Here is a 12,449-nt window from a genome sequence, read left to right as displayed (position 1 = left end):
CTTTCAGCTCCTTCTCCAGCACCATGCTTCTTACTGTGAAGAAAATGAACTAACCTTCTAAACCAGCCAGCCGGACACAATTAAATGCTTTCCTTGACGAGAATCGTGGTCATGGTGTATCTTCAGAGCAATAGAAACCCTAGCAAGTAAGACACTGACTCCGCCTTGGTTCCTGTTCTTGGTATTTCTTATCTGTGATTTTGTGGTGCATTTTTCATCCTGGGTTCATCTTCTACAGTGCAGTCATCATAATAGCTGCTATGATCTTTCTAACAGGTATATTCTGTTAAATTTCCACATCCATAAAACTCCTCCATCTTAGTTACCTAGTAGAGGCAATGCAGTCCCTGATCCCTCCAGGGCATTAATGCTATTCCCTGCTGCTCTCTCTGATATGACTCCACCTTTTAAAGTTTTTCACCTTTCAAGCGATCCCTTCTTCTTGAATTTACCGACTGAACATTTCATTTACCTCTAGTGCTAGACTTTCTGTTGGCATGTACAGCAGATGCTCATTATTCGTCAATTCAAAAATCTGTGTCCACTCTGAGGTTTGTAATGATTTCTCCCAGGTAGCTTGTTGACTGCTTCTTTCATCCTCACTCCACTTAGCACTATCAGAACATTGGCCTCCTTTACAAAACTGGCCTATAGCTGTGCAGAGTTTGCCTTCTGCTGAGAGGTCTTCCACAATAAGAACTAAGCACATTTCTTCCTGTATTCTCAGTGCTACCATCTTTCTGACAGGTGGTAGTTCTTCACAAATACTCATAGAAAGAATAATTGAGCCTTCCCTGCAACCAACATTTTTTTATAGTGTGCTTAGGTTGATTCAACAAATTAAGCTTGACTGAAGCAGCTCATAAAGAACGGAAATTTATTTCTCATAGTTCTGAAGGATATACAGTTCTCTACTTCAGCTCTCTGATGGGCTTGCTGCTGGGGAGGGCCAACCTCCCATTCATAGGTGGATCTATTCTGTGTCTTTCATAGTGGAAGCACTAAAGAAGTTCTTCCTGACATCTCTTCCCAAGGGTACTGAGCTCATTCTGCTGTGTAACTGTTTTGGGAGATGTAAATAAATGTCTATGCTCTTCAGATGAGGCACTGGCAGGAGCCCAAATAAACAATCATGTCTAGGTTGGTGAAATAATAAGATTAATTGGATTACTTAAAGGATCATGGGCAAGGAGGTCACTGACGAGGAATGTGAGTAACTCAAACAGCTGTAGCTTTGCACAACTGATGCCATGATGGAAGTACTATGGAGGCCATGGAACCCAGCACATAGGCAGTACTACCATCCCAGACAAGAACAAAGACCCAATCTATTCAAGACTAGATAGCTCAGAGAAAGCTCCTAAATGTACTAATCTTTTTGTAGTTCTGCTTCTGGCTAACTGTTCTCACTAACTGAGGTGTTTCAACCAGGGTGCTATTTTATGTGTGAAGGGGGTGCCTGCAAACCCATGGTCAGCAGAGTAATGATCTTTATGAGGCAAGAAGGAAGTCCAGTGTAACACGACTCAGTAGTCAGTGTTGATTCAAACCTCTAGAGTCTTACACTAGTCAGTTTATTTTAGACATATTTAAATACAATGCAATTTGGAATAAAGATTTCCTGGTGTGCACAGTTAAACGTAAGGCATAAATCATGTCAAAACTCTGAAAAGTACATGTCACTTCTTCCATGAAGATGGATTATGTAGATAGACGACATGTGCTGTCCTATAAGCCAGGGAGGATCTGGTGTGGTCTTGCTAATACAAAGAGCACAGACATCATCTCACTATCAATTATCCCCAGTCCTGTTTGTAGGGGTCATGGCGGTGGGGTATGTGTGGCCTGCTCCTGTAGATACCACAGAGGTCACCCACACTATTAACTACCTCTGGTCTTGTTTGTAAGTGTGGGGGTAGCTCCTAGATATTGGTATATTTTTCTTTTATCTATTTTATTGGGTTCTTATACCTCTATCTCCATTCTGCCTCTTTTTTTTAATTTTTATTTTTTATATTAATCACAGGTTATTTACTTTGTATCTCAGCCATAGCCCCCTCCCTCCCTCCCTCCCAATCCCACCCTCCCTCTCTCATCTCTTCCCTGCCCCTTTCCAAGTCCACTGATAGTGGAGGTCTTCCTCCCCTTCCATCTGACCCTAGCTTATCAGGTATCTTCCAGACTGGCTGCCATGTCCTCCTCTGTGGCCTAGCAAGACTGTTCCTCCCTTGGCGGGGGGCGGGGGGGGAGGTAAAGGAGCCAGTCATTGAGTTCATGTCAGAAACAGTTCCCTTCCCCCTACTAGGGAAACCCTCCTGGTTACTGAGCTTCCATGGGCTACATCCGAGCAGGGGCTCCAGCCCATATCCATACATGGTCCTTGATTGGAGAAACAGTCTTATAGAGGGCCTTTGTGCCCTGATGTGTTTTGTCCTTGTGGAGCTCCTGTCCTCTCCCAGTCATCTTAACTCCAATTTGATCATATGGTTCTCTTATCCCACCCTAATCCCTTTTGAAACCTCAATACTAGGTAGGAGAGAAAGATGTTTCCAGGGGAAAGGGGTCATAGAGCTCTGTAGGCTGCTTTCTGCTGATAAGGAACACAGAATTCCTTGAGGCAAGTCCAGTCTTTGTCAAAATCTCCAGCGGTTCAGCAAGACAGCAATAGCAAACACAATAGCACGATGGACCAGCAGCAGAAGGGGAGCAGCAACCTCCACAGGTCCTCTCAGGGGGTGGGCTCTCCCATCTATATATACCCTTCCAGAGTTCCCAGATAGTTAAACTATCTGCAGCTGGCAAAAATCATGCCCCTGCCAGAGCATGAGACTCATTATAGTTAGCTGCTGTGGACAATCTGAAGCAGCCCCATATGCTGGGATTAAAATGAAAATATATTTACATAAAATGACTAGGCTTTTAAGGAAACCAAAACTTTCCCTAGTGACCTAGCAGAGGTCACTAGGCTATTGACCACATCCATTCCCAGCACTCTAGGTGAAACCAGGTTATACATCTGTTGGTATAATGTTCTTGTGGAATGTATACAATTTATCCTGTTCACTCAAATGCTGATTTCTCTACCCCAGTATCTGGTTTCAATCCGGACATTGCATTGTGATGCTTATTCTAAGCATCACCTGACTCAAGTTTGTGTAAACCTGCTGCCATTTGTTCTCTGTATTTTCAGCAAAACATCCAGCCAGTGCTGTGCAATGGAGAGAATAGGTCCGGAGGGGAGGAGAAGGAAGCCAGTAGAAGTTCAGAGATTGGTGGAGAGGACTTGGAACCACCAGGAGAGATGAACCGGACCTAAGATACTAGTAAAAGCAAGTGTAATGTATAAAATCTGAATGAGAGGAAGCTATGTGGGCTTGGAGGTTTAGGATGGAGTAATCATTGCCCAGCGTTGTGCTCTAGGTTAATGAAATACATCCTAGTCTCTGTGTGGTGATTTGGGTATACAGCTGGTTTAGGAATAACAGCTGTTTAACTAAAAGGTAAATCAATACCAAATATTAAACTTTAACCTTCAACAACATACATCTTTTTTTAGAGACAGCCTTTGTGTTTAACATGCTTTGATTTCCTAATGCTTATCTGTGAGCACAAAGACTTTAATGCCCTCTACAGTTTTTTTGCTTAAAAGCCCATCCTGAGAAAGGCTCAGGACTACACTGGGGTCCCAAACACACAGTATAGTCAGTCACTGAGTGGTTAATAAAGACTTTCTGTTGGCTTGGACCTGTGTCCAAGTGATCATCTCTGGAAGATTCACCACAACTCAGCGGCATTACCAAAAAGCTCACGCTGGTATGGGTAAGAGCTAACCACATCAGTAATAATATAAATAAAAAAAAATGCCACAGGCAGGCAATAGATCTGGAATGAAGAAAGAGGAGAAGGGTTAGTGCCTGAATGGGCCATAAGGGTAGAGAGAGACAGAGAGACAGTGAGAGAGAGAGAGGAGAAAGGGGGGAGTGCCCCAGGGAGGGAAAAACAGAAGCAGAGAGTGCAAGAGAGACAAGGTGGCAGGTTAGTCCTTTTATATTGGACTTTCATTTCGGTGCACAAATGAACCAAGTCTGCCACACACCTGATGGCAGCAGGTGATGTCATCATAGGTTGCTAAGCAACCTAGGAGCGGGCTAGTGCATGGACTTGTGAAATAACAGTATGTGTGCCTCTGGAGCTCCCATGTGACCCCCTGTGGTCTCCACTCATGCCTCCTCTCCCCTGCAGTGGTTTATTGCATACATAATCCAGTGAAGCTTTGTGAATCTTTCTTTTAACTTCATGGGATTTCTGACCCTTCTCTTACTTTCTTGAGTCTTTTGATCTCCCCTCAACCCTCCAGGAATTACCTTCAATTCAGAGAAGGTAATTACACAACACAAGCATTATGTACCAATCACCTCGTAAATACTGCCCACTCCTAACATCCTTGTCTTCAGGTTAGTTTTTTAGGATATTGACATAATATAAAGACATTCAGCCTGGAGCAATATTGGAATAGCTTTCTTGCCCCTTTTATTATTCAGATATTTCCTAACATCTATGTAGAGGACCTAGAGCAGACCTGCACAATCTCCATGACTGAGGCTTCAGTTTCTGTGTGCCCTATGACCCCTGCTTAGTTGATTCTGTGTGCTATGTTCTCTTGGGTGTCCCTGACTCCTCTGGCTCCTAGAGTTCTTTCTCCTCTTCCATGAGGTTTCCTGAGCTCCAAGAGGAGGGACCCAAAGGAGATACCCAATTTGAGTGCTCTCTCTCTCTCTCTCTACCTAACTTTTAGGTGTGGCTCTCTCTGTGCCTGCTCCACTCTGCTCCCATCAGCTGCAGGAGGAATAACGGTTGGGTGAGGCACTGATCTTGAAGTATAGAAGAGCATCATTTAGGAAGCATTTTAATTAATTTTTTTTTTCTATCCTAACTGTTACCACCATGCTAGTTGAACCTGGGAGGTGGAGCCTAAAAATGAGGTGGGCTAAAGTCTCATGTAATAGCCATTTTTTCAGGAACCCAGACAATTTAAATTCTGAGGGCTAGGCAAAGTCATATGAGCAAGGTTCACTTGAGTCCAAGCTGTATCCAGTCACAAGAGCATGGTCACAGGCATTTAGGCTGAATACTGTCCTGAGGGAAAGCACTAAGAACAGAGGAAAACATGCTACGAGACTCTTGTCTTGTTTACTCAGTGTTTTCTCCCAGGCTCTCAGAAATCTCTGCACACAGCTCCGCTCATGGCAAGTGTTCTGATAGCAGTCAGACAAGCTTATGGTATTTACTATATACTAAGAATCTAGCATCTGTCCTCCAACTCCCCAGTCACATGGCGACCACACGGTGGTTGGTTTTGTTTACATTTTGTTTTGATTTTTCTGGACCTGCTGCTCCACTGAAATTCTGTAAACCTGCTTTGCAACTACTTGTGATTTTACTCCGTAGAAGAGCCCTAAAAGTAGACTCAGGATTGCTCTCTTTAACCTGATTTAGGAGGCAGTTACTAGTCAGTTCTCAGGTACACCCCAATAAAAATCAAGATTGCTCCGAATTTGGCCCAAAATTGTGGTAGTGGTCATATTCTTGCCTGGTGACTTTAGCATGACCTATGTGTAGGTCCCTGGAACCCATGTAAAAGCCAGACAGGGCGGAACATCCTCAGCACTTCCACAGCCAGACAGGAAGCAGATAGTGGAGAATTCACTGGGTGTTAACAAGCCAACCCAGAAAGAGCCTTGTTTGTACTTAACGCAATAAATGCATTACTTAAAAAATGTCAACATCATTTTTATGTCTGAAGTTTTAATGTTTAAAATTGAGTAGATATTCAATCCCCATCCTGAAAGGCAAAGAGGATGGACATCAGAAGAAAAAGAAAACAGGAAACAACCTAGGAACCTGCTACAGAGGGCCTCTGAAAGCCTCTGCAGTGCAGACTGTCAAAGCAGATGCTGAGCCTGATGGCCAACTGATGGGCAGAGTGAATGGAATTTTATGTAAGAAGTGGGAGATAGTGGGAGCTGGAGAGGACAGGAACTCCACAAGGAGAGCAACAGAACAAGATAATTTGAACACAGGGAACTTTCCAGAGACTCATACTCCAACCAAGGACTATTCATGGAGATAACCTAGAATCCTGACAATGCAGCCACTTCTGATGAGAACTGATAGACTAAGATCAGAAAGAAGGAGAGGAGGACCTCCCCTATCAGTGGACTTGGGGAGGGGCATGCATGCAGAAAGGGGGGGGAGGGTGAAACTGGGAGGGGAGGGGGGAGGGAGGGGCTTATGGGGGAATACAAAATGAATAAAGTGTAATTAATAATAACAATAATAATAAAAAGGAAAAAAATGAGTAGATATAAAAAGAAACTTACTGATTGGGATACTTTGATTTTTCTTTCTTTTTCTTTAATAGAGGAGAAGGATAAATCTACCCAGACACATGACTATTTAGAAGGGGCTTTGGCACTTATTTGACTTAAATCAAAACCGACAGTTTCCTTTCTTTTCCAGTTTGCTTTTCAGCCTCCTCATGGATGGACTTGTTGATGGAGCACCTAACTGTTGAGTACAGTGGCCACTGTCAGACAACTGCAGACAGCTGTGAGGGCATTTCAGTGGCTGTTTCCAAAGAAGTGGCCTGGAAAATATGTGCCTGTCACTCCCAAGGAAGCCAGAAAGGAAGAGTGGGACAAAAGAGAAAATCAGCTGTTCGACCAAAAGAGGATTTAGACATTGACAAAATGGCGACCATCAGGGACAGTTGCTGAGCCAGGCAGGCGGGAGTCTGCCCAGCCTGCTGCTTCTTTTGGCACAGAAATTTGATAACAACTATTTTGGGATGGAATGTTCACAGAACCAGAGTATCTTCAGCTCTCAAGGTTTCCTCTGAATGACTGGTCAACAGGTGTCAAAAGACCCTGTGGTAGAAATATTCCAGACCCACTGTACTAATTTTACACCTGCCTAAGTGGCATAGTTTGAATGTATTCTCTCTTAAACAAGGAAGCTTTTTATTTGTTTTTGCAGGAAAAAAAAAGACACAAATAAAGTGTGTCAACACAAAAGCATTTCACATAGTTTCACATATGAGTACATTTTTCCACAGACTTTTTTCCTGAATTTTAAGTTGAATATTGAAGTTATAATTATACTCTTCAAACCTACACAGATTTTGTTTAGAATGGGGTCTCTCTGGAAGAACACATGTTGGCATGCCTTACTTTGAACCACATACAGAGCTATCTTGGCCTTCTAAAAACTTGTTACAGGTGCTGAATTTAACATTATTATTATTATTTATTTTAACAGCAGCACATGCAAAGAAGAGCTCCTGAAATGACAATCAGCTCAGAGTGAGAAAACAAAAGCAAACGTGAAACAATGTGGTAGGAGGTTATTAAACTCTTCAGTGGTTATAGACCTAATGAGATCAGAGGTGGTTATCCTCTATATCCACATATATTGTATATGTCTATATCCAATAGTTTAATTTGCCCTGAAACTTGAAGAGAATAATCGCTCCACACAGTATATTATCACCACTTTGATGCCATGGACCATATTAAATTCTTATGCTAAATACTCAATATTCTTAAAATACTTGTTCTGTATAATCAGGTTTCTTGCCAGCTAGCATCATGAAATTGAACTACAAGGCCTTCGAAAACCATAGGAAACTTGTTATTATTGATTTGACTGACATATGCTGTTTGTTGCCTGGTCCAACAGTCTCCCTGTTTGAGTTTGCCTTATTTGTAGAGTGAACCAAGGAAGCCTTGATTAAACATGTAAAGTGCAGACAGAGTCACGAGTGAATGTATTTTGTTCACATTGGTAGAGTCTTATCAAAGATCACTGTCTGAGACCCATAAGAACCCTGGTCAGGCACAGAAGGATGCCAAAGCCTTCCTCTGGTTTGAGTGCCAATACTGGCAATGTGTGGAAGGAGTAGTGTTTAGAAACAGTTGACTAGTATGTGCAAAATCTACAACTGCAGTTTCTTTCTTCAGGTTCTTTACAGCCAGAGACAGCTCACCTGCAGAGAGCTCCTACCAATCTACCAAGACAGAGCAATGACAATGTATGAAGTGTACCTAATAACGAGGCTGAGTTCTGTGTTACTGCACAGTTGGTCTCCTGTATCAGACTGCACATAGCCCACCTGACTGCTGCTTTCTGCACCTGTTTCTGTGTGTCTGTCCTTTCTTCATTCCCTTGCCATCTCTAGTCAGGATTACAGAGCCAAGCAGGGTGGGATGTCCTTCTTTGAAGAGACAAAGCACCTTTAACATGGACATTCAGCAACCTGTCATCACACACAGATGCTCAGCAAAATTACTGTATCCATCTTCTCTGTAAGCACACATGATATTGCACCAATGACTTCATTCTTTTTAAAAAAATTATTTTATTTATTCACTTTACATCCTGACCATAGCCCCCTCTACCATCTCCTCCCGGTTTCACCCTCCCTCCATCTTTCTCTCTCCCCCTTCTTCACTCTATTACTTCTCAGAAAAAGTAAGCCCTCTCCCCACCAACCAACCCCAGCACATCAAATCACATCAGGACTGAGTGCATCCTCTTCAACTGTGGCTTGGAGAGGCAGCACCAACAGGGGAAGCAATCAAAACACAGACAACAGAGTCCATGTCAGAGACAAGCCCTGTTCTTACTAGGGTACCTACATGAAGCCTGAGCTGCCCATTGGTTACATCTGTGTAGCAGGCCTAGGTGCAGTCCTGGCATGGTCCTTGGTTAGTGCTTCATTCTCTGCAGGCCCCGCTGGGTCCTGATTAGTTGGCTCTGTTGGTCTTCTTGTAGAGCTGATGACTTTCATCCTTTAATTTGAAACACACATAAAGAACGCATAATTATCCACAAATATACTTGCAAGGGACCATGTCTCATATATGTCTTAGTTCTGCTTTATATTGCTGTGATGAAAGAGCATGTCTAAAGAATTTTGAGAGGAAAGGGTTTACTTCATTTACTTTTCCTTATCATAATTTAGCATCAAAGGCAGTCAGAGCAGGGACATGGAGGCAGGAGTTGATGCAGAGGCCATGGAGAAGTGCCTCTTACTGGCTTGCTCCTCATGGCTTGCTCAGCCTGATTTCTCATAGCACATGGGACCACCATTTCAGGGGTAGCACCACCCACAATGGGCTGGACTCTTCCCCATTTATCACTAACTAAGAACACGTCCTATAGGTAAGCCCTATAGACTTGCCTGGAGCCGGATCTTATGGAGACATTTTTTCAGTTAAGTTTCCTCTTTTTGGGTTGTGTCAAGTTGATATAGAACTAGCCAACACAACACATAATATGTGCAAGGTCTTGCCAAACTGGTCAAATTCCTGAAATTTATTTACTGAAGTGAAAGCTGTTTCATCTCTGGCACTCTCAAGATCTAACCACTTTCTGTCTTGGGACCCACAGCATGAAAAGTCAAGCACTGTTTCGTTGTTTGACACTTGGAGATATTATATTCCATATTTGCAAATCTTACCTAATTTTACTGATATTATCTGTAAATCATCTCACCTTAAATGGGGTCCCTGTCCAACCAAATGCTATGACAACCATCCAAACTGAAACCAGTGAGCTGGTTTGATATTCTTATTCATAGTATCAAACTGTAGGTAAGTATAGAGGGAAAGCATAAGGCACAAATGGTTGAATATGTTAAGTAGAGGAAGGTTCGAGTGTTAGCTTATATAGTCCACCCTGACAAGGCAAACCCTCAAAATCTCTGAGAGGCTAAAGTGCAGGCATAGAGTAAAGTAGTAATGGAATGCATGCTTATCAGACCTCTGAGGAACATGCAGGGTGTGGCACAGGAGCAGATGGCAGACGTGGGGAAAAACAAACAGAAACCCCAAACACCATAACATAAAATAATGTTCTCAGCTCTTGAGAGGTGTTTATACACGTTAGGGTATCCTTTGGTTTAAATACATCACCTAGAATTATGTGTTATAAAACTTTCATCAATGCAATCAAGTGGGAATGTGGGTCCTCCATGGGAGGCGTTTGTTGAGTTTATAAAGTCTCGACATTCACAGATGGATCAGAAGCAACTAGTGGGTTGTGGGTCGAGTCTCCACCTCATCCTGATCAGTGGTTTTTAACCTGTGGGCCATGACCCCTTTGTGGGTCAAACAACCCTGTCTCAGGGGTGTATATCAGATATCCTGCATATCAGATATTTACCTTATGATTCATAACAGCAGAAAAGTTACAGCCATGAAATAGAAACAAAATAATTTTATGGTTGGGGTGGGGTCATCACAACAAGAGGAACTGTATTAAAGGGTAGCAGCATTAGGAAGGTTGAGAACCATTGTTACAGATGATAGCAAGTGGTGGCACTCTGGATTTTGAAGCTTCTAAAACTATGATAAATACATTTTTTTCTTTTAAATCACCCAGGCTATGGCATGTTATTATAGTAACACACAGCAGACTAAGACTAGAAAATTGAGAAGGATGTATCACAGTTTATTAAGTCCTTACCTGAAAAATCAGAAGTCACTAAAGGTAAAAAAACAAACAAACAAAAACCCCAACAAAACAAAACAAAAACCAACCAACCAAACATCCAATCAAACAAACAAAAAACGGAACACCACACTTTGCCCACCCCCAAAACATCCATAAAGAAAACCCAAAATGGTAACAACAGCACACAAATTTAATCAAAAATAAATAAGAGTAAAATAACTGGTCTATTAGCTGGAAAAATTTTGGTTCTAGAATGAGAAGCATTTGTCAGAGATCATGTAATTAAAAATTCTGTAAGCAGACTTTTGTATTAAGTTTCGAAACTTATTGTCTTTATATCACTTTAATCCTTATCTACAGCATCTGGAAAGCAACATGAAAGTGCCCACTTTGTAAAATTGTGGTAACCATATGATAATAAATACAAGAATAACCTACTGTATTGTTACAGTCCGTTAGTTTTGTTACTAGAAAGTATGCCATGTTTTTCACACCACAGTAACTTGTAGTACTATATTACATTTTGTTTATTTGTTTGTTCATTTGTTCATTTTTGGCCCCTGTAATCAATTGTTATATACTGACTCAGAACTAGACAAATTCATTCTTAGACAGTTCTGAAAGTCAATTTTACTGGGCTCAAACCAAGGCGCCATCAGGAGTGGATTCTAAAAGATTGAGAAAGAAACATGTTAGACAAGATTTGCAACAATGGCATGACTTTTAGGGAGGTAACCAACCTCTTCCAGATTTTAAGATTCCAGGTTGATTCCACGAGAGGAATTCCTGCCTGGCACTGTCAACTTAGTCCAAAGCCAATGGCGGGGGCAGTTGCAGGCTCTAAAGGGGAATCGACTTCTGTTGTTTTGCTCTATGGGTATGATATCAAATTTGCTCCTAAGTATTTATATCTCTATTTGTGCTGTTTTGTGCTGCTCTCAGCTTTGGTCAGAGGAGCTTCTATTTGCAGTGGGTGATGGTTAATGCGGAGACTAACTAGTAAATGAGTTGACAGCCAAGTACTCAGTCTCAAGTGAAAGAAATCTGTATCTTCCCCTCCAAGGCTCAAGGAATATTGTGGAAAGAATGTAAGAACCCCAAATGGGAAAGGGTGCTGCAAAACACTGTGTTTTGGACATGATGTGGCTGTTCCTCCTGTAAGCTTACAGCAGCAGTGACTATCTGTGTAAGACAAGCCTTCCTAAAGCTAGGCACGGGCTACCAAGAAAGTGAGCTTTCAAACCCAAATTGCAGGAATCTACAGTTTGCGCTTTGTTTAGTGGTGCTTATTGGCAAAAGAAGATCCCAAATGGATCAATGGAGGCTTCAATAACAATAAACTCGTGCTTTCTCAAATTCTTTCCTGCCCCAGCTGTGTTGTCTTTAGCACACCTGTGGGGAGCAACAGGAAACACACCCTGTCTTCTGCTTTTATCCAATGTTGCCTTGCCTGGATGTCCCCAGATCTCCCTGCCACAATTTCCCTTCTTACCTCAGGAATCCCAAAGCCTCTAGTTTTCCTATCTTAAAGTTCTGATTTTATAGAAGAATGTTATACTTCCCAAATCGGACTCTTCAGCTGGTGATGAATGGAAAGCGAAACTTAAGTCTTCTGGGAGCAGAAAGGAAACCGAAACTATTCTTCAGGCATAAAAGTCAGCCTGCATGGCTTAGAAGCTTCCACTCTGAGGAGCGAGCTCTGGCAATCAGGAGCGAGTCAGCTCTCTCTCTCCATTCAGCGCGGTCCCCTCTTGGTCTGCAGCGCAGTCCAGCATCTCCGCACACAGCAAGGCCTGTCTCCTGGTCTGGGCTTCCGGGTGAGACCAGGGGGATGCTCCTAGGTCTGCCTGAGGATCTTAGGGCGTGTCAAAGTCAGTGGTGCCCCAAAGAGGGCTTGGAGCTGAGGGGAGGGGAGGGGAGGGGACAGTACCTTA

The 12,449-nt window shown here is 42.5% G+C and overlaps 1 protein-coding gene across 2 annotated transcripts in view; it reads left to right on the top strand.

Annotated features, from left to right (window-relative positions):
- Positions 1-12,115: 12,115 nt before the first annotated feature.
- LOC129669607 (probable ATP-dependent RNA helicase DDX60) overlaps positions 12,116-12,449 on the top strand; it is a 116,749-nt gene continuing 116,415 nt past the window's right edge. For both annotated transcript variants that reach the window (XM_055597900.1, XM_055597898.1), the window contains exon 1: positions 12,116-12,332. The gene's annotated coding sequence lies outside the window, so the exon portion shown is untranslated. The remainder of the gene's footprint in view (positions 12,333-12,449) is intronic.

Source organism: Psammomys obesus, unplaced genomic scaffold (genome assembly GCF_907164565.1).
Source record: "Psammomys obesus unplaced genomic scaffold, mPsaObe1.curated_primary_1811, whole genome shotgun sequence".
Lineage (NCBI taxonomy): Eukaryota > Metazoa > Chordata > Mammalia > Rodentia > Muridae > Psammomys > Psammomys obesus.
The sequence above is the reverse complement of the archived record's forward strand: the minus strand, read 5'-3'. Positions and strand labels throughout refer to the sequence as shown.